This window comes from Equus asinus, chromosome 14, assembly GCF_041296235.1.
Source record: "Equus asinus isolate D_3611 breed Donkey chromosome 14, EquAss-T2T_v2, whole genome shotgun sequence".
Taxonomy (NCBI): domain Eukaryota; kingdom Metazoa; phylum Chordata; class Mammalia; order Perissodactyla; family Equidae; genus Equus; species Equus asinus.
Genome location: NC_091803.1, coordinates 41,237,426 through 41,258,790, shown reverse-complemented (window position 1 = coordinate 41,258,790; position 21,365 = coordinate 41,237,426).

Below are 21,365 nucleotides of genomic sequence, written 5' to 3'. Positions count from 1 at the left end.
CGGTATTGAATATCACCTGTAAGGGGAGAAAAAAGAGAATTTTCCAGGCTGCTGAAATAGAATAAGACTATTTCCCCCTCTCCTTGCCAGAACATTTCCATGAGAAGCCTAGTGGTTGTAAATCCTTTCCCTAACCTTTCGGTATGTCCATAAATCTCTTCAGAGGTAAGTAAGCTTCTTGCCAGTTTCCTAACCCAGAAATGTTTCTCAAAGGTCTAGGATTCATCCCTGTTGAAGGTAAGCTTCTGAGAAGATAACATGCCAATCTCCCTGTCACCGTGGGCACCTTTCTCTGAGCTAGCAGGGGAGGGAAAGAAGTTTTCCTGTAACTTTTCAGTCTACTCAGGCGGGGAAGCCCAGTGTCTTCACCATGTATCCAAATAAAAGAACTCTCCAGTTGGTCAATACTCTGTCAAACTCCCATATATGCAGTGCCATCTGGATAAGGATGGGATTCTCTGCTTTGCATCTAGAGGTTGGATCTTCTGGGTAAAACCAGGGAAGCCCTTCCCCTGAGATTTCTTAAATCTGAACGGAGAACAGGAGTCTTAAATTGTAGTCTCAGCTCCACTACTGACAAGCAGTGGAAAAAGACCCTCAGGTCTTCAATTTCATCCTCCATAAAGAGGAATTGGTTCATCCTTCCCATTTAAGTGACTGTGACAGTCATGCAGCCTTAACTGGGTAGTGTGTCTGCTATCTTTTCCTCCCACTTCAAGAAGACAATGGATCATATCCTCAACGAACACTAATATCCTACGAACCTCTGCCAAGAATTTGATTAATGTCTGCCCCAAAGTGCCACAGACAATGGGTGCAAAAAGTGTGCCGTGGAGTGTTTGAACAACCCTAATGAATCCTCCTACTCTGGGTAATGTCTTTTTGAACACGCTGGGCAAATGAGGGCTTTACGCCAAATAAGATGGTAGGTTTCCTTTCTTGTCCCATTCCCGAGACGGCGATTATTGGCCAAATGACTCAGAAAAAAGAGTGAAGGGTAGGATCGTGCAGGCAGATCCCTGCAGAGCCGGCACTTAGCGATAAGTGAGCTGGTTAACGCTGTTATAAATGGTCAGCGTGTTTCTGGAAAATACGGTCTAGGAGAAATACAAAAAAAGAAACCACATACATACAGTTTCTTAATTTCTTGTCTCAGATTTAAGTTTAATGGTCTTTGTAAATAAAGAGCTGAAGTTGGCAAAAGGAATAAACTCCAATACAAGGAGTGAGGTAAGACGCATCTTAACAGAAGGAGACTCAGGTGTTCTGCGATGGGGACCAGATCAGCCCTCTGATGTCACCGGACGGTGCTATTTGGAATAATGTAAAAGAAGCACCAGGTCTGTAAGACACAGAGTTAATTAGCTTTGGCCAACATTCACGCACTCAACAAATATTTATTGAGGATGTATTATGCGCCAGACACGGCGCTTGGTGCTAGAGCAAAACCAAATGTGATCCCTGTCCTCACGGAGCTGATTGGCAGACAAGGGAGACAGACATTTATCAGACACACAAACGAATGTTTATGTACCGAATGAAAAGGTCTCAAATAGGTGGTTTTAACCTAAACAGAGAGAGCAGAGGAGTTTCCCCTGGGGAAACAATGCTTAAGAAGGATGAGACTTAGCTGGGTACAGAGAGGAAGGAATAGTGATTAGGAAGAGAGAAATGGCAGGTGCAAAAGTCTTTTTTCCTTTCTTTCTTCCTTTTTCTTCTCCCCTAAGCCCCCTAGTACATAGTTCTATGTTCTAGTTGTAGGTCTGGTTGTGCTATGTGGGACACCTTCTCAGCATGACTTGTTGAGTGGTGCCATGTCTGTGCCCAGAATCCAAACCAGCAAAACCCTGGGCCACCAAAGTGGAGTGCGCGAACTTAACCACTCAGCCATGGGGCCGGTCCCTAGGTGCAAAATCTTGACCAGAGGGAGAGGGTCCAGTACACAGGACAGAGGAATGCAGGCATGGGGGGAGGACGAGCATAGCTGATTCATGTTTTAAAAAGAAATCTCAAATGAACTATAAAGCCAAGAAAAAACGTGGAGGAAACTGAAAGGCTAAATGAAAGAAGACAATCAGAAAAGGCTACATACTGTATGATTCTAACTATATGACATGAGGGAAAAGGCAAAACTGTGGGGCCAGTAAAAAGATCAGTGATTGCCAGGGGTTAGGGAGGAAGGAGGGATGAGTAGGAAGAGCACAGAGGATTTTTAGGGCAGTAAAATTATTCTGTATGATACTGTAATGGTGGATACATGTCATTATACCTTTGTCCAAACCCATAGAATCTACAACACCAGGAATGAACCTAATGCAAACTATGGACGTTGGATGACGATGATGTGTCCACGAAGGTTCATTGATTGTAACAAATGTACCACTCTGGTGGAGATGTTCTTAATGAGGGAGGCTGTGCACGTGTCGGGGCAGGGAGTATATGGGAAATCTCTGTACCTTCTGCTCAATTTTGCTGTGAACCTAAAACTGCTCTAAAAAGTAAGGTCTATTAAAAAACAAAAGATGTCTCTAGTTTTACAAGAAAGAAAGAATGGGGGTGGGGAGAAGCATGTGCAAAATGAAAGTTAGAAATGTGTCTATAGCAATCCACGTAGGAGCTGGCCACATCTCAGACCAGGAAAGTGGCAATGAAGATGGAGAGAAGAGAATTGATTAAAGGAGACATTTAGGAGATAAAATCAATAGGACTGAGTGAGTGATTAGACTTGGAGGTGAGGGAGAAGGAGATGTCATAAGCAATACTGCTGGAGCCAATTCAAATTGGCTCACAAGAGACAAGTGTGAAATTTTCAGAGATTTTACAAGCTGATTCTTTTTTTTTTTTTAATTTGTTTGAGGAAGATTAGCCCTGAGCTAACATCTGCTGCCAATTCTCCTCTTTTTGCTGAGGAAGACTGGCCCTGAGCTCACATCCGTGCCCATCTTCCTCTACTTTATACGTGGGATGCCTGCCACAGTACGGCTTGCCAAGAGGTGCCATGTCCACACCCAGGATCTGAATCCATGAACCCCAGGGCCACCGAAGCAGAACATGTGCACTTAACCGCTGTGCCAGTGGGCTGGCCCCATGCAAGGTGATTCTTAAACACAGTCGCTATTAGAAATTATAATATTAAAAACATTATATATCATATTAAAAAACAAAAGTAATACTCAAAATTTATCACTTTCTAGTTACTGCATTACATTTTAGTGGGGAAAACCCAGTCTTCCCTCCTATGTCTTTCTTTCCTGTAACTCCTGTTCACAACTGAAGGGGACGAAGAAATATTCCTCTACCCTCTAGGTCCTTCTGGCCGATCTAAGAATTAAATTGACATGAGACAGAAAAACAAGAGAAAAATCAAAGTTTAATAACATGTATACATGGGAGAAACCCAGAAAAAATGAGTAACTTGCCAGAAAGGCTAAAGGCACCATCTTAAATACCATCTTCAGCTGAAGACAAAGGAGGATGTTGGGGGATGGCAGTTTGGGACTTCACAGGGGAGGAAGGCAATTTACGTGGAGATGGAAAAGCAAATGTTTGATAAACAAATATTTGCTGGGCCATCTATAGACAATGAGACCCAAGAGAGAGCTTGGATAAAAATGGGCTTGCTAGTGCCTTCCTGTCTACCACACCTAGTTCACATTATACTAAATCATCTTACGGTATTAGCTCCTTCCTGGGACAGGCCTTCTATCTTAAATTCTTTTAGGCAGTTAGGGAGAGGTTCAAAGTTTCTTTCCTAGTCTTCCATTCTTAAAAACAATCAAGCCAAAGAGACACATTTTGGGATGGTAAATTCCCCACACCACAAAGGAATTCTCTAATACCAGGAGGGTGGCCAAGAATTCAACTCAATTCTGACACCATCTACCCAGAGACAGCAATAGATTCCACAGGTTAAGGCTTCAGTCCAGCAAGACCTCCCTCCCCCATTAGAAGTCAGTTGCAAGCCCAGGTTACAACCTATGTTTCTGACTAACCGGCTATAGGTTAGATTGGGGGTTCCAACAACCCCTTCCTTGGGTTCAATTAATTTGCTAGAACAGTTCACAGAACTCAGAGAGATATTTTAGTTACTATATCATCAGTTTATTACTGTCAATGCAAATAATGAATCATCATTCTATAATAAAGAAAAATAGAGAGATTTATTTGAGCCAAACTGAGGACTATAACCCAGGAGTCACCACTTTTGCAAGAGAAGAAAGCGCTCCAGATAAGAGCAGTTTTTCGCACAGCTTTACACCACTTCAAAACAAAGATACATACATCAAGCACGACAGGAGTACAGTCCTTCAATTCAAGGAGGCATTTGTTACAGATTAGAATGTACACAGCAAGTCAACATGACCCTGGCGTCATGGCAAGACATCTTCAAAGAGGGCTGGTGTCATAGGAAGGGAGGCATTAATTTTTATCTTCAAAAAGAACATTCTTTTCTTTAGGGTAGTGATTACAACAGATGTACAATGTCTGTCTGACAGGCCATAAGTCAGGATTCTTTGGTTCCAGTAAAATTCAGGCCAAATCAAGTCCAAACTGGAATGGCTTCCCCATATACTTCAATAAAAAATTTTTGTACAAAATTTTATGCAAAAATTTTCTTATATCATTATAAAAGAATATAACTCAGGAATGGCCAGACAGAAGAGACGCATAGGACAAAGTATGGGGAAAGGGTGTGGCACTTCCATGCCCTCTCCAGATACAACACTCTCCCCAAATCTCCACGTGTGCACCAACCCAGAAGCTCCTCCAACTCCATAATTTGGGGATTTTATGGAGGCCCCATCACGTAGGCATGATCAATCATTAACTCCATTTTCAGGCCTTCTCCATTAAGAGAATGGGGAGACTGGTCTTTATGGCGAGCAGGCCCATCTAACAGCCATCCAGGAGCCCACTCAGAGTTGCCTCATTAGAACAAAAGACACTCCTATCACCCAGGAAATTATAAAGATTTTAGGAGCTCTGTGCCAGGGACTAGGGGCAGAGATATATATTTATTTTCTATTATCTCACAATGCCTATAGTATGTATGTGGTGGAAATACATAATAGATTGCTATTGCACATTCCTTTCCAATTCTGCGTTCCATTTACATCACGTTGGTAGCTTGAAATTGGCTGTGGTAGAAACATTTACACCACAGAAATTGGCAAATGATACAGATCAAGGCTCTGTTTTCCCTGAGAGCAAGTTATTAAACGTTTACTGGCAAACCACTGGTCATGGGTTTGCCTCAAGAATAAAACAGCAACTAGGGTTTCTGCAAGTTCTCAAGACAGAAGATCATTATAGAGGTCTATTTTCCAGAAACAAATTATTATTATTATGGATTATGATTATTCTACCACCAAACATTTGCCAAGCTCTTGCTATGTGCCAATATTGTGTCCAGTGCTCAATCTGGAGCCTCTCTTTTAAGCCTCACAGCAATCCTATGAGATGGGTACTCTCAATATCTCCACTTGGAAGATGAGAAAACCAAGCTTCAAATCGGTTAGGCGACTTGCCAAAGGCAGCCTGGGGAGTAAGGAGCAGAGGCAGGATTGGAGCCCAGTCTGTCTGGCTGAAGTCCTGTTCCTTCTCTTCTTAAGAAGAGAATTAGAACCACCAAGGCTGACTTGATCCTGAGCCATCTTGAAAACTGATCTAGGGCTCTGTAAATTAGATCCGATGAGTTCTGGGGTCTTCTACTTGCTGTCCCCATCTTTCTCAGCACTTTCTATCTCTCCTTTACTCCACTCTCCTCTCCCGATTCCTTCTCCATCTCTCCCCCATCTCTCTCTCTCTGCCTTACAAAATAGCTCACAATTTCCTCATGGAGGAAGTAGAAAATAAATGCAAACTATCATTCCTTTTTCAACTAATAATGAATATTACAGCTGTAAATTATCAATGCAAATAACACTGAGAACAACTGAACATCACAGAGGGTCAAATTCACCACTGGTTAAAAACTGGCAAAAGAGGGGCTGGCCCAGTGGTGCAGTGGTTAAATGCACACGTTCTGCTTCAGCAGCCCAGGGTTCGCCGGTTCGGATCCCGGGTGTGGACATGGCACTTGGCAAGCCATCCTGTGGTACATGTCCCACATATAAAGCAGGGGAAGATGAGTATGTATCTTAGCTCAGGGTCAGTCTTCCCCAGCAAAAAGAGGAGGGTTGGCAGTCGTTAGCTCAGGGCTAACCTTCCTCAAAAAACAAACCAAAAAAAGGTTAAAAAAATTGACAAAGAATCAAAATTTTCTCCAAAAATTTCTCCATACAAAGTGAAATATGGATCTTTGCTGAATTTATCTCAGGAAAATCAGACTTGGCAGAAATAACGGTCTCAAAATGAAATCAATAGTAAGTTATAATCAGTATATGCAATATGAGAAAAATAGTAGATGAAATAAAATTTGTTGCAAAATTTGAGTGGAAAACAATTCATTCCTATGTGCCACTAATTTCAGCACAATAAAAAAAAGATTCAAGGAAAATTAGAATGGTTTAATTGACCCATATAGATAATTAATCACAGAATTAAATTGGTGTAATAGAGTTTGCTTTGGATAATGGGTTCTCACTGACAATGCATGCGTATCGATATCGTTCTAATCCAAACATTGATTTTCAAATTGTCCTTTGCATCAAATTAGTGGGTGAGAGAGGGTAAAAACAGATTCCAGCCCCTGTGGTCTGCTCTACCCCTCACCATCCTCACTTTGTTTCTTAGTTTCTCTCATCCCCAAATGTCCTGACTAACCCAGAAGATAATGAAGACCTTTGACTTTCCCATAAAGGGATGTTTCCATGGTCACATACTAACTAGGAGGGGCGAACCATCCCAGTGTCTTGGGAATCAACTCTGAACCGTTGGACTTTTGAAAGTTAAAGACTGAATAAATATTCTGTCCTTAAGCACATCCGCAGTGGGTCAACATGACCCCAGCTTCATGGGAAAGGAGACTTATCTTCAAAGAACACTGGTGTCACAAGAAGGGAGGCATTAACTCTTATCTTCAAAGAGTACATTCTTTACTTTAGGGTAATGATTAAAGCAGATGCACAGCAGATGTTTGACAAGCCGTAAGTCAGGCTTTTGCTTCAAATAAAATTCGGGCCAAATCAAGTTCAAACCAGAATGACTTACCCATATGCTTCAATATATAAAAATTTTCTTATGTCAATAATAAAAAATATATATTTTGGTCTTGATCTCCATTTCTGACACAGAGCTCCTAAGACCTTTGGAATTTCCTAAGTGATAAGAGTGATTGAGGTGTCTTTTGTTATTTGTAATAAGCCCCTTTCACCACACCGGAGTTTATGTTAATGAAGTGACTTTTGGAAATCCCTAAGGATGGGGGCTGGTTGCCAGGGAGACCAACCAGGATTAGAAGGTTAGAACTTTCAGCCCCACCCCCCCACCCAAACTCCAGTGAGGGAGAGAGGTGGAAGGTTGAATCAATCCCCAGCAGCCAATGATTTAATTAATCATGTCTACGTGCCCAAGCCTCCATAAGAACCCCTGAAGTATGGGTTCACAGAGCTTCAGAATGGTGAACACGTGGTGATGTGGCACGCACAGAGAGGGCATGGAAGCTGTGGGCCCCTTCCCATACCTTGCCTTATGCATCTCTTCCATCTGGCTGTTCCTGAGTTATATCCTTTTATAATAATCTGGTACTCTAGTAAGTTGATTCTTTTCCTGAGTTCTGTAAGCCACTCTGGCAAATTAATGGAACCCAAGGAGGGGTTAATGGGAACTTCTGATTTATAGCCCGTCAGTCAGAACAGGTAACAACCTGGACTTGTGACTAGTGTCTCGGGGCGGTGGGGGACGACAGGGAGTCTTGTAGGACTGAACCCTTTTAACCTGTAGGGTCTGATGATATCTCCAGGAAGAGTGTCAGAGCTGAGTTAAATTGTAGGACACCCAGTCAGTGTCTGCTGAGAACCGGAGAATTGCTTGGTGGTGTTAGAAAAACACATCAGAAAAGGTTTGAAAGGCACTTTCACAGTTGGGGTCACCCTGCCATCACCTGAGATGGCTTCTCATGGGTAGCTGTTGCCACTTCAGCCTAGGCCCCAGAATGAACACACATCAAGCAGACTGGAGCCCAAGTATCAGCAAGGACCAGCTCACAGCATGAAGCAGAGCCACTCAGTCAAGCTCACAAAGCCCCAGCCAAACCTGCAGATGCCTGAGAAATAAATCCTTACCTTTGTATGCCACTGAGACTTCGTAGCTGGTTGTTACTCAGCAATTGCTGACTGATATAAGCAACAACATCAATTTTCAATATTATCTCTGTCACGCATTGATTTTTATTATCAGACACCATACAGATTGCTTCATCTTATTTAATTTTCACTTTGGGAGGTGAGTATTATTATTTCCCCGTTTTATAAATCAGGAAACTGAGGCTCAGAAGTTTTCAAGAGGCTTGAAGAACAAGGAAATAAACCCAGTTTTATCTGAATCCAAAGCTACTGTGCTTTCCATTATGGTTTCAAATGACAGTAGTATCACTTACTTGTGTCAACCTACAACTAGACAGCCAAAATGAGAGGCAAATGAGCGTTTATTTGGGATCAAGGAACTGCAATTCGGGGAGCACAAATTCAGGCAGAAACTCAAATAGTGTTCCACTATGGAGTAACAGTCAAGGGCTTTTAAAGGGAAAGAAGGGAGGTTTGCATTACAAAGAATTTTAATTGGAGTTGTAGGCAGAAAGCTGGTCTTGGCTAAACTTGATTGATTGCTAAGGCTATCGCTAGAGGGAGGTAAAAGTCCATTACTGTGACAAATTGCAGGTGGTCTTGTGTTCCCGGAATATTTGTAGTTTGGCTTAGTTCAAAAGTTCATGTTTCATCTGGTGAGGACGTGCACAAGGCCCACTTCCTTAATGGCCTCCTGACTCCATTTTAAAACCACTTGACACAAGTGACTGCATTTTGTTTCACATTTTACAGCTTACTGATTCTATCTTCAGAGAGAAGGTCCATAATCATCAGTCCTCGTCATCAGGATGTCCACTTTCCTGCTGATTTCTCAAACAATGGTTTGTAAAACAACTGAGGTTTGGCCCAGTCCGAAGGATCGGAACTAGACAGGCAAGGCAATTCCTCTGGAATGGCCGCCCCAGCTCCATTTTAAAATGGCTTCATTTATGTCACTTTTCACACTTGCTATCTAACAAATTTAACCTCCTTGAGCCTCAACTTTTGCATCTGAAAAACCCAGGTAACAGACATCATAAATTTAGGATTCCTCTGGGCACTAAATGAGATAATACTTATAAACCATTAATTTCATTACCTGGCACATAGTAAGTGATAACTGGAGCTGCTGTTATGTTGAAATGATTAATAATAGTAATAGTATTGCTACAAATATTGTCTACACTGCTTCCTTTCCTTGCAATACCCTCCCTCTATGTTCTTGAGTGGAATAACTCATTCCTTGCCCTTTAAGTTTCAAGTCCTCTGAGTTCTCCTGGGCTCCTGGCCTGCCCAGCTCACGACTCTTATTCCCCGATGCACCTGTGCAAGGTTCCTTCCGACACCAGCCAACGCTCTGACACCAACTGGGTGTCCAACAATTCAATTTAATTCTGACACTAACTCCCTGGAGTTAGTTTCAGATCCCGCAAGTTAAAGGGGCTCAATACCACAAGTCTGCACCCATGTCAGATGCCACTTACAAGCCCCGGGCCACTTGTACTTCTGACCGACTGGCTATAAATCAGAGGTTCCCACGAACCCCCCCTTGCATTTGATAATTTGCTAGAATGGCTCCCAGAACTCAGGAAAACACTTTGCTTATGCTCACCAGTTTATTATAAAGGATACAACTCAGGAACAGGCAAATGGAAGAGATGCATAGGGCAAGGTATAGGAGAGGGGTGCGTGGAGCTTCCGGGCTCTCTCAGGGCATCACCCTCTCAGTACCTCAATATGTTCACGCACCTGGAAGCTTCCTGAGCCTCATTGTTCAAGAATTTTTATAGAGCTCAGTCTCCAGCTCTGCGTTCTCTTCCCAGAGTTTGGTGGGGGATGGGGGGGAGGCTGAAAGTTCCCACTGCGGGGGTACTGGAATTGGCCACCCCAAGATATGTCTCTTTGGCTTGAGGATTATTTTGGCCTGGTTACTTTTAAAAACTTCAGACATGAGAGAAACTTGGAAAAGTCAAACTTAACCCTTTGCAAGAAACATTTACATCTGTAAGGGAAATCTCCATCTGTAAAGGTGTCTCCCTCTCCTTGTACCAGGAAGAAGGGGGGATGACCTTATCTCTTGAAACTCTTATCAGTGAAGAAGGCAAGGACTTAAGTCTGCATAATAACCTTACTCTTGTTTACTTGCTTTTCTGGTAATCTCCCATAACTGACTCCCCTCTCCCCCAACATCCTCCTTTGTCTTTAGCTGAAGACAGTATTTAAGGTGAAAGCTTCCACCATTTTGGTGAGTTGCTCAGTTTTTCTGGGTCTCTCTCATGTATACATGTTACAAAGCTTTGTTTTAATTTTCTCTTGTTATTCTGTCTCACGTCAATTTAATTCATAGCCCAGCCAGAAGGACCTACAGTGGGTTGAGGAAATCTCTTCCTCCCCAACATAATCTTCTAATCACTTGGTCTTTCTGGTGATGGGTGACCAGCCCCATCCTGAGGCTATCTTGGGGCCCCATCCTAAGTCACCTTATTAGCATAAACTCAGGTGTGATGCTGAGAAGCTCATTAGGAATAACAGAAGACACTCCCATGCTCAGGAAATTCTGAGGGTTTTAGGAGCTCTCTGTTAGCCACAGGGGACAAAAACCAAACATATTTCTTATTATGCCACAACTTGTCTATTTTTTTTCTCTTCTCTGCTAGATTTTGAATGCCCAAGGGATGGGTCTAGCCCCTCTGAAGCCCCACTCCTTGGCACACAGGAAGAGCCAATACACAATGGCTGGTTTTGTTAATCTTGCTGTGGGGGTGGCTGTTTTATTAGTAGTATAATGCCTACCTCATAGATTACCTGGCTCGTTCAGCAAGATGAGCACTGTGAAGTCACTTAGTAGATGATTTAGTGAATACTTTTTACTGTCCTCTCCACCCAAGTCCAGAGAAGGCTACTGTGTTGGCCAAGGCACCATAACTCTTCAGAATAAAACTCAAATCTCCTGATTCTGGAGTGCTATTTCCATTCTATCCTCAAAGATACCCGAAGAACCTTTTAGCCTATTGGTGATTGAGACAAAAGAATTTCCAAGACTGGAGACAGATTCCAACTCTGGCTCCCTGACTTCCTTTTACATATTGTCTTCCCAGGTCATCCTTTCCCCATGGCTGCATAAAATAGATTGAATCAAATGGACCCCGTCACACCCGCTGCTTCTCTGCTGGGGCCAGGAGCAGCCCAGCTGTGTAGCACCAGCTAAACACAGAGCAGTCAGAGTACCATGCTTATCCTTCCCAAACAAACACCCACTCAAGGTCACAAACAGGCTTCACAGTGACTTTAAAGTGACCAGAGTAACTGCACAGTGAGAAACTGACAAACACGACTTCAAGGTCAGCATCAACAGTGATAAGTCCTGATGTAATGAAAATGGCACTTCACCTCCATAGTCTTCCTCCCAAAAACACATAACCCCAGTCTAAGCATGAGAGAAACATGAGATGAATCCCAATAGAGGGACATTCTGTAAAATGCGTGACCAGTACTTCTCAAAACTGTCACCAAAAACAAAGAAAGTCTGAGAAACTCTCACAGCCAAGAGGAGACAAGACAACTAAATGTAATGGAGTGCCCTGGATGGGATCCTGGAACAGAAAAAGGGCACTGGGTAAAAACTAAGGACATCTGAATCAAGCATGGACTTTAATTAATAATAATGCATCAATATTAGTTCATTCATTATAACAAATATGCCATACTAACGTAAAATAATAATAGGAGAAACTGAGTGCGTGGAATATGGGAACTCTCAGAACTATCTTTACAATTTTTCTTTAAAACTATTCTTAAAAAACTAACTTTATTTTAAAAACCAAAACCAAAAAATTGACCATTTTTTAATCTCTCAAAAATATGACATTCATGTAAAATATTTCTTAAAATATTTGCATTTAAGAAGGAGCTTCAGTATAGACCACATGAATAAAATATAGCAAAAGCTGCAGAGAAATTGATTTCTCCAGAGAGTAAAAAAATAACACCCAGGACCTAGTCAATGATTCAAGGGATCAAAGGAGGAACATGCGGAGAGAAGGGAAATTATTCCAATCAGTCTCCTGCTGTAGACACTGTAAATAGAGAGATGAAACTATGCTATGACTCTCTCTTTGAGAAAGAGGAGGTGATCAATAGCTTACATCTAGTTTCACTGCCCCGAGGAGATGATACTGGTTCCAAAGGGAACAGATGAGCTGCCAACGAGAAATTGTTCAGATGACTAAGAAAGACATCATCTCAGAAACTTCCAAACCAAGTTTGACTGTTAGTCCATGTGGCAAACAGTTGTTACATGTCATTCTTCTCCAGAAGGTGGAGCTTTAGTCCAAAATACGGATGCAAGACAAGTGGGCAAACAGGGCCCAGAATGATAAGTTCAAAGAGAATGCATGAAATTTGGTCTACCTCAAGGAGGGTTTCAAAAGCATTTTAAATCTCCTTGGGGATGAGTTCGTCTGACCTGATTCTCCTAAAATATCAACATCCATCGCTTGCACTGTTTCGATGCAGGCAAAAAAGAAAATTTCAGTGGGAGTCAAAAACATGATTATGTATCATCTTGATTTTTGCTGTGTTTTTTTGTTTTTTTGGTGAGGAAGATTGTCCCTGAGCTACGGTCTGTGCCATTCGTCCTCTATTTTATATGTGGGAGGCCACCACAGCATGGCTTGATGAGTGGTGTGTAGGTCCACGCCTGGGATCCGAACCCGCAAACACTGGGCCCCTGAAGTGGAGTGCGTGAACTTAACACCACCGGGCCAGCCCCTGTATCATCTTTCTTTAACATGGCATTTCTCTTCCTAGAAGTCCAAAGGCCCACTCCTAACTTGTTGTGCAGTTTGTATGTAAAAGGAGGTAACTTTTGAGTTCACCGTTCTGGTAAATTTATTACGCAGATATGAATTTTCTCTAAAATATTCAGATGCAAAATTCATCTCATACTTTCTTCTCAAACAGATCAATCTGACTTAGTCCTCACGTCAGTCATAGTTTTCTCATTTCTAAAGTCCATATATAAAACCCTGGGGAAGAATTCTGATTGCCATACTGCCACAGAGTGAATGTTTATGTCCTCCTAAAATTCATATGTTGAGATCCTAACCTCAATGTAATAGTAATAGGAGGTGGGAACTTTGGGATGGGATTAGTGCCCTTATAAAATAGGCCCCAGAGAGCTCCTTTCTCTCTTCTGCCATGCAAGCACAAGGCCATCAATGAATGAGGAAGTGGACTTCCACCAGACCCTGAATCTGCCAGCACCTTGATCTTGAACTTCCCAGCCTCCAGAACTAGGAGAAATAAACATTTGCTTTTTAAGCCACCCAGTCTATGGTATTCTGTTATAACAACCCTAACAGACTAAGACACATATCTTGATTCACGTGTTCATCCCTGACTCATCATAATGACAATAGGGATGGTCCCGTAAAGGACCCACGATGGCTCATGTGCTCACCCCTATTTGTAGCCAACAATGTGGGATAATGTGATTGGCCACTGTTTACCTTCTCTGAGGTCAAGGAATCCGAACAAAATTTGCATTCTTTTAGCTGGGAAGAACAGAGGAAAATAGATGTTTTTAGGCAATAAACAGTGTCTGCCAAGCTATGTGTATCATTTAGCTATTGCCGCATAACAAACTACCCCAAAACTCAATGACTTAGAATAATAGGCTTTTAGAGTCTATAGGTCAGCTGGGTGGTTCTGCCAGTCTCAGCTGAGCTCACCCACATGTATGTGTTAGATGTGGCTTGGGTGGGGGCTCTGCTGATCTGGGCTGGGCTTTCTCACATGACACGAGGTAGGCTGGCTGGAGGCTGAGGTGCCTTGACTGATTTCCCAATGTGGTCTCTCATTCTCCAGTAGGCTAACTTGGGCTTGTTCATACGACAGAGTCAGGGTTCCAAGAGAAAGAACAAGAGCTGAAAGGTTCTCTTGAGACCTAGGCCCCAAATTGGAACAGCCTCAATGCTTCTGCGAATGCAGAACCAGCCTGCACAAGTCATTAGGTCAGCTCAGACTGAAGAACTGGGAAAACAACCCTATCTCTTGATAGGAGGAGCTGCAGAGTTATATTGTAAAGGGTGTTGTCAGAGGAAGAGATAAAGGATTAAGATGGTTTTTGCAACCAAACCACCACATAACCTTTTTGGTATTGAATAAACTTTGAGTATACTTGTAAGGCTCGATTATGTTAGTAATTGCAGAGGGATCACCACTGAGGTGGAAAGATTGATCATGCAAGAGGGAATTTCATTATCCTCACAATCACACAACTCCACATTTTATGCAATCAGATCATTTGGACCATTGCATTGTGGTGGAGGTTTTACGGCATTTGCATACCACACACACACAGACAGTCATGTGCTGCATAACAATGTTTTGGTCAATGATGGACCATGTATATCATGGCGACCCCATAAGATTAGAACCATATAGCCTAGGTGTGCAATAGGCTATACCATTTAGGTTTTTGTAAGTACCGTAGGGGAGGAAGAAATTTTTCTCTATCCTTCTAGGTTCCTCTGCTGGTCTAAGAATTAAGTTGATGTGAGACAGATCAAGAGGAGAAAAACAAAAGTTTAATAACGTGTATACAAAGGAGAAACCCAGGAAAATTGTGTAACTTGCCAAAATGGCTGAAGCCCTCACCTTAAATGCCATCCTCAGCTAAAGACAAAAGAAGATGTTTGTGGCGGGAAGTATCAGGGATGTCAAGGAAAGGAAGGCAATTCACAGGTAGGTGAAAAGGAGCAAATGTTTGGAAAACAAGCGTTTGGCCACACAGAAACAGAAGAACACAGCGGAGAGCCCAACAAACAGGCTTTTCTAGGTTCCTACCTGTCTATCACCTAGTTCACGTTATGCTAAGGTGATAGCTCACTTCCTGTGACAAATTTTTTTATCTGAATTCTTTTAGGCAGTTAAGGGGAGGTCATAAGAAAAACTTTCTGAGTCTTTTGTTTCTTAAAAATAATCAGCCAAAAATAATCCTCATGTTAAAGGCACACAGCTGTGGTGGCAAATTTTGTTCCCCTTCAGTACACTCTACAATGTTCGCACAATGATGAAATTTCCTAACACCACATTTCTCAAAACGTATCTCTGTCGTTGGTTAAGCAACGTATGACTACATATATAAGTTAGCTATTCACTCTCCAAGGATCTCTGATAAAACCTGTTGATCAAGAAAAGCTAAGTTTATTGGATTTACTGCTGTAAGGGAGAGCATCACCTTGACAGGGGTTTGGGAGAGTCTCAAAATAGGGAAATTAGTGTTTGGGAGGAACAACTTGTCCTTTATCCTCTTAGGTTCTTTTTCTGGGGGCCTGTGAATTAAATTAGCAAAAGACAAATTAACAGGAAAAAAGTCACACAATTTTTCTTGATATTTACACACATGGGAGTTCAAAGGAAGGAGTGAAAAATCAAATGAGTGGTTAGACTCAGGCACTTATATACCCTTTTAACAAAGGAGGGAAGGTTTGGACTTCAAGGGACAATAAATTATGGGGAAATTACTAGGAAATATATAGAGAGAACTAATGGCAGAAAAAGAGTTATTTTAGTAAGCTGTGTTTATGCAAACTTATCTTGGAGTAGATTCTCCATCTTTAATGATAATGTAAGGGAACATAAATGAGGTCATCTTGTTATATAAATGACCCCCGCCACTCCTCCGTGTGACTACTCACTGCTCTGCACGTACTCTAAAATAATTCACACACTCTCCTGATTTATGGCCTCCGCTTACGTATGTACTCCCCTATAGCTTGATAAATTAAAACTTCGTTCTATGAGTTTCTCTCCAGGAACAGGCTGACCAGAGGCGGGAAACACACCTACAAGATATTCATCATCACTGACAGAAGAAAAGAACAATAGAAGATCCTGGAGTCCATTGTACCCAGAGGCTGACGTTTCTAAGCCCCCTCCTTAGCTGCCCATTTTCCCTATATAGCTGCCTCAAGTTTCTGTAATTCTTGAAGACGTGTTTTTGAGATGTCAGTCACCCATCTTCTGGTTATGCCAGCTAATCCAATTAAAGCTTCCTTTCTCCATCCCTAACTCCTTGTGATTCATTTGCTGAGATGGTGGTGAGCTGAGGAGCCCATTGCTCGTAACAATGTGTCGTTTGCTTCTCTCTCCTGGTCCTGGGGGGAAGGGAAGGGCACCTTTCTCAAAGAGAAATGTCTGCCCTGCTTTCAGTCGGATAAAGGGAGGGCAGAGAACTCTTCCTGCAGTTGTTGATCCTTAATCGACTTCAGTGCAAAATAATTCTTACACCAAAGTGGCATACTTTGAGGTGGCATATTCTGATTCCCTTCACTAGCGAAGAGTATTTGTAGGATTTTTAGAGCCGAACCTGGGTGATTTTAATGTGGGTTTTGCAAGGCAGGGAACCACCTAGGACTGGACATAGTTTATGACACAATAGCTTTGGGTAGATGGGCCCAGTGATTTGGAAGTCTTGAAGCAAATCTTGATGAGCAGCCTGTTTTCATAGGTTCACAGTCTTATCTTCCAAAAGCAAGTATTTCCTGGAATCGGCAGCTAAATGTTTCGTGATTGATCTCTGTATTCTTTAATATAAGCATGGAAAAGCATTCCTGGTCCCAGTATGGTTAATTCAAGGACAGGAAATTATGTCAGTTTCCGTTCTCACATATATTTACCGTGTTTTATTTAGCCTCTACTTTCCTCTGACTCAGGCTGTTCTCTGGGTGAATATTCCACGACCTTGCCTCTTAAAAGCACGAGATGATTTTGAACTGCAAACAAAGTGCATTTAAATCCAGACAAAACAGTCAACACAATACTGAAAAGGCTAGCTCAAGTCTAAGCAGGGAATTAGTTGAAAGGCCTGATTTCACTATTTTTGCAAGGAGGACACAGACTCCCACACAACCTTTTTTAAAAATCACTTTATCTTCAGAAGAGCTAGTTTTCTCAACCAAGGTTCAGTACATTTTAACAGTAACACTGTAAAAAGCTCTGACATTGACAAATTCCAAAGAAAATGAGGCGAGATAGGAAACTCAGAATACTACTCATTGAACATATGGCTAGACGCTTTATTTAAAGGAAAGGACAAGGAATTCAGAAGGGCTATAATTAGAAAGAGATTTCATGCTCTGCTCACAAGAACAAGTTGCTTTCCTAAGACCTTAAAAGTTTCAGATAATGGCCTCTGACATTTTGAAAAATAGCCAAATTGTACAAAGCCAATAAACATGAAAAGGCATGCTCCATGAGCAGAAAATTGTGTAATGTGACTACAGTTTGTTGTCTATTGACAGGGGCGAGATGATGGACTGTGTTTTCTTTGTTGCTATGACGACGATTTCCCTTTGTAGGATGGACAGCTGCACCATGACTCGGTGAGTCCCGCCAATGCCGTAACAGGCTAAGGTGGGTGGAAATCAGCCTCCTTGTGCTGAGATCATCAGCAAGGCCTCCTATTCCCACCCTGCTCCATTCCATTCTTCATGCTGCAACAAACATCATCTTCGACAAGATAAATCATCACCTGTGTCAGCCACACTCCTGTTCACAAAACTCATCGGTGCCGTCTCCGCGCATCAGCCCAAGTCCATAACCTGGCCCCTGGCTCTCTGGCCAATTTTGCCTTGTGCCAGCCTCCCTGAAACCAGTTTCTCATCATTGGAAGGTTTGGTCTTCCTCTGCATAGCTGTTCCTTCTGCTTGGAATGCTCACCCCCCAGATCCTTGCATGGCTGACTTCTACTCTTCCCTCAGGTGACAGGAAATCTCACCTTTACAGAAAGGCCTTCCTTGCCACCCTAGATGCCACAAGTCTTCCCCCAGCCCTTTCCCTTTTCAGCTCTCAGCTCCTCATTTGTTTTCATCATAATGACCCCAAATTGTAAGTATATTTTGTGTCTGTCCGTTCACTAATTTATTGTCCTTCTCTCCTAATAGAACACAACTCCCATGAGAATGGGGACCCTGTCAGTCTTATTTATTGAAATATCCCCCAGTGTCAGCCACATCTAAACTAAACAGATATTTGTTGAATAAAATGAATGATAAAGGTCAAGCCAGCAAAGAAAAGAATGGAGAAAGGGGGGAGGAAGGAGAGAAAAAGGGTTATCTGATCACATCGTTTGAGCACCTAGATCCAGCTATACCTGAAGACAGTGCCTCTAGACTTTTCAATTCTGTGAGTCAGAAATTCTATATTTATTGCTTAAACCAGTCTGGTTTGCATGTCTGTTCTTTGCATTGAAAAAACATTTTAAATATGTTTTTTGTTGTTGGTGGTGGTGGTATTGTACATCCTTCAATTTTAATATCTTTCTATATAGACTTTGCTTTTGAAATGGCCACTGTTGAATTCCTACATGCAGGCAAGTTTTTTGTCTGGTTACAGGGTCTTTCCACAGAAACTCTCCAGAACTGGTTATCAACAATGGTCATGACTATAGATTTTTGTTAACTCTGATTTTCTCTGTGTGAATACACCTGTAGTCAAAAACAAATACACACACACCATGAGGGGGGAAGGTGATGCTCTGGAGAGGGGAGAGAAATGTGTGGCCCTGTCAGCCATGACAACTTGAAAAGGAATAGAGAATTGTTATAAAGTCCTTGGCTTTCCATTGGAACCCCAGACTTCAAAGATTTATTAAAAGGGGTCCCCAATTTATACCTCCTCAGTCCCCCTTCCTCCCAAGCCTCTTCCCTTAAAGCTGCAGGAGAATTTAGCGATTCTATTTAGGAGCCAGCAGCTCTGCATGGGGAAAATGGATAAGGAGCAGGCTCCTGAGGATAACAAGTGTGGCTGGCCTTGGATAGAAGGGAGCGGACCAGATAAAGGTCCTTGAAAGAGGAATAAGAAGCTGAAAAATATCACGTGTCTTTGGGAAAGGGAGAGATCATTATAGAACAAGATAAGGAAACACTCAGAGCCTGGGCTGGGATAGAAAACGGGCCCCCCACCCCATGGGCAGGGAGAGGAAGAGGTGGTGGGCTGGGTCTGCAGACCCCAGGGAAGACAGATTTACAGGGAGAAGGGATTTGTGGGCATGTCCGCAGCTGCTTCTTGGACCTTGCTGGTAGGATGTGTCTTTACTCCCATCGGTTGGGAAACTGATGTAAAAGGCTTCAAAATTAATGATAAAGCTAAGTTGTATAGGGCTGACTGTGTGCCAGGTACTATTCTAAGTGCTTTTCATACATTAACCCATTTCACCCTGTCTAAGAAAACCCAGAGCCAGACAGTAAAGTAGCAAAAACAGATTTTACTCAGGAACTATTGCAGCCAGGGAAAAGAGACCACAGTGTAGAACCGGGCTCAATTCCAAATGCAACAAGGACAAGTAAGTGGGGATTTATAGCCCAGGAGCAGCTTGGGGTCGGCGGATGGAAAATCACCGAGAGGAAACCTCAGGGGTCTGGGGGGATTCTGGCTGAACTGACCTGACAGGATTCTTGCTGAAGGCAGGCCAGGTGGTCAGACATCAGCTTAAGGATGGTGGAGGGTGAGAAATTTGGTCGCACAGATCGATGGTGATCAGAAACTGAGAGTGGGTGATTCCGGCTCAACTGATTTGACAGGATTCTGGCTAAAACTGGGTGATGCAAAGAACATAGAAGTTGAGGTCTAATTGGGAAGAGAGTTCAGAGGAGGCTGACTAAAGGAGAGAGTCTTTGTTGATCCTTAAAACAACACTATGTTATAGAGAGCACCATCAAGTGTCACTTAACGACGGGGACACATTCTCAGAAATGCGCCGTTAGGTGGTTTCCTCGTTGTGCAAACATCATAGAGTGCACTTACACAAACCTTTAGGGTATATAGCCTACTACACACCCAGGCTCTATGGTACTAATCTTATGGGACCACCATCATATGTGCAGCCCGTGGTTGATCAAAATGTCATTATGTGGCGCATGACTGTATCACTCCCTTTTACAAATGAGAACGCAGAGGTCTGCTGGCCATGGACTCAGCATACCCTGCTTAGGCAGTCTACTCTACAGAGGGAATGGTGGGTGAACGTTAATCTGTTGTATGTATAGCCACTTATTGCCAATCAGCAGTCACATGACCCTCTCCTCGTACTCAATTTCGGCTATTTAGAGGATGACTAACGACCTCTTTGAGGAACCCTCCAAAGGCTCCCAAAGTGAAATCTACATATTCTTCATCGTCTATTTTTCAAGTGAAGGAGATCAGGATATGCCACCCTAAAATATGCCACTTTGACATAAGAACTATTTTGAGCTGAAGGCATCTGGATTCCTGAAATCTCTTATCTACCTAAAAGCAGAGCCTCCCAAAAGAACTCAATGGTCCCAAATTCCCTCTCAAGGATCAAAGCTGATCTCCTGGGCTAAGTCGGCACCACACCCAAACAGAGGTTGTCACAAGATCATCCCGTCTCCCATCTAGTTTCCTAAGAGCCCATTTATCTTTCCAAAAAGTCATTTGTCTCTCCTTAGATACTCTTTCTCCCCCTTCTCTTTCTCCTACTCAGTTAGGAATATAGACCCCAAATTCTAACCACCCCTTCAAGCTACTCATCTCTTGGTACTCCCAAGTACACGGTCAACGCATATGCTGATAAACCTCTGTTTGATTCTTCTCTTGTTAATCTGTCCTTTGTCAGTCTTATTTACAGAGCCCCAGCTGGGGAAACTAACATGAGTAGAGGGAAAAGATTCTTTTCCTCCCCTACACAAGTCAGACCATGGGAAACACACCCTCCACGTTTGGTGAAAATCTGTCCAGTCTTTTTTGCAAGATGAAGCAACATGTAATTCAAACCTGATCTTATTTACACAGATGACCATTCTCAGGGCAGGGCCACATTTCCTGATGACTCAGCTCTTCTGTTTGGAGCCCAAAGGGTTGGGAGAATACATTACACTGGGTAATATGCAGTTTATTCCTTCCAATTTTAATCACATCTGCTATCCAAACGTCACAATGCCTTTACATTTTAAACAGTCTTCTCAGCAGAACTGATCTGGAGAACTATCTTGGTTATTTATTGATGTCTAAGGAAACACCCCCAAACTTAGTGGCTTAAAACAGCAATGATTTATGATTTTTCATGATTTTGTGAGATGATTGGGCAATTCTTTCAGCTGGTCTCACCTGGAG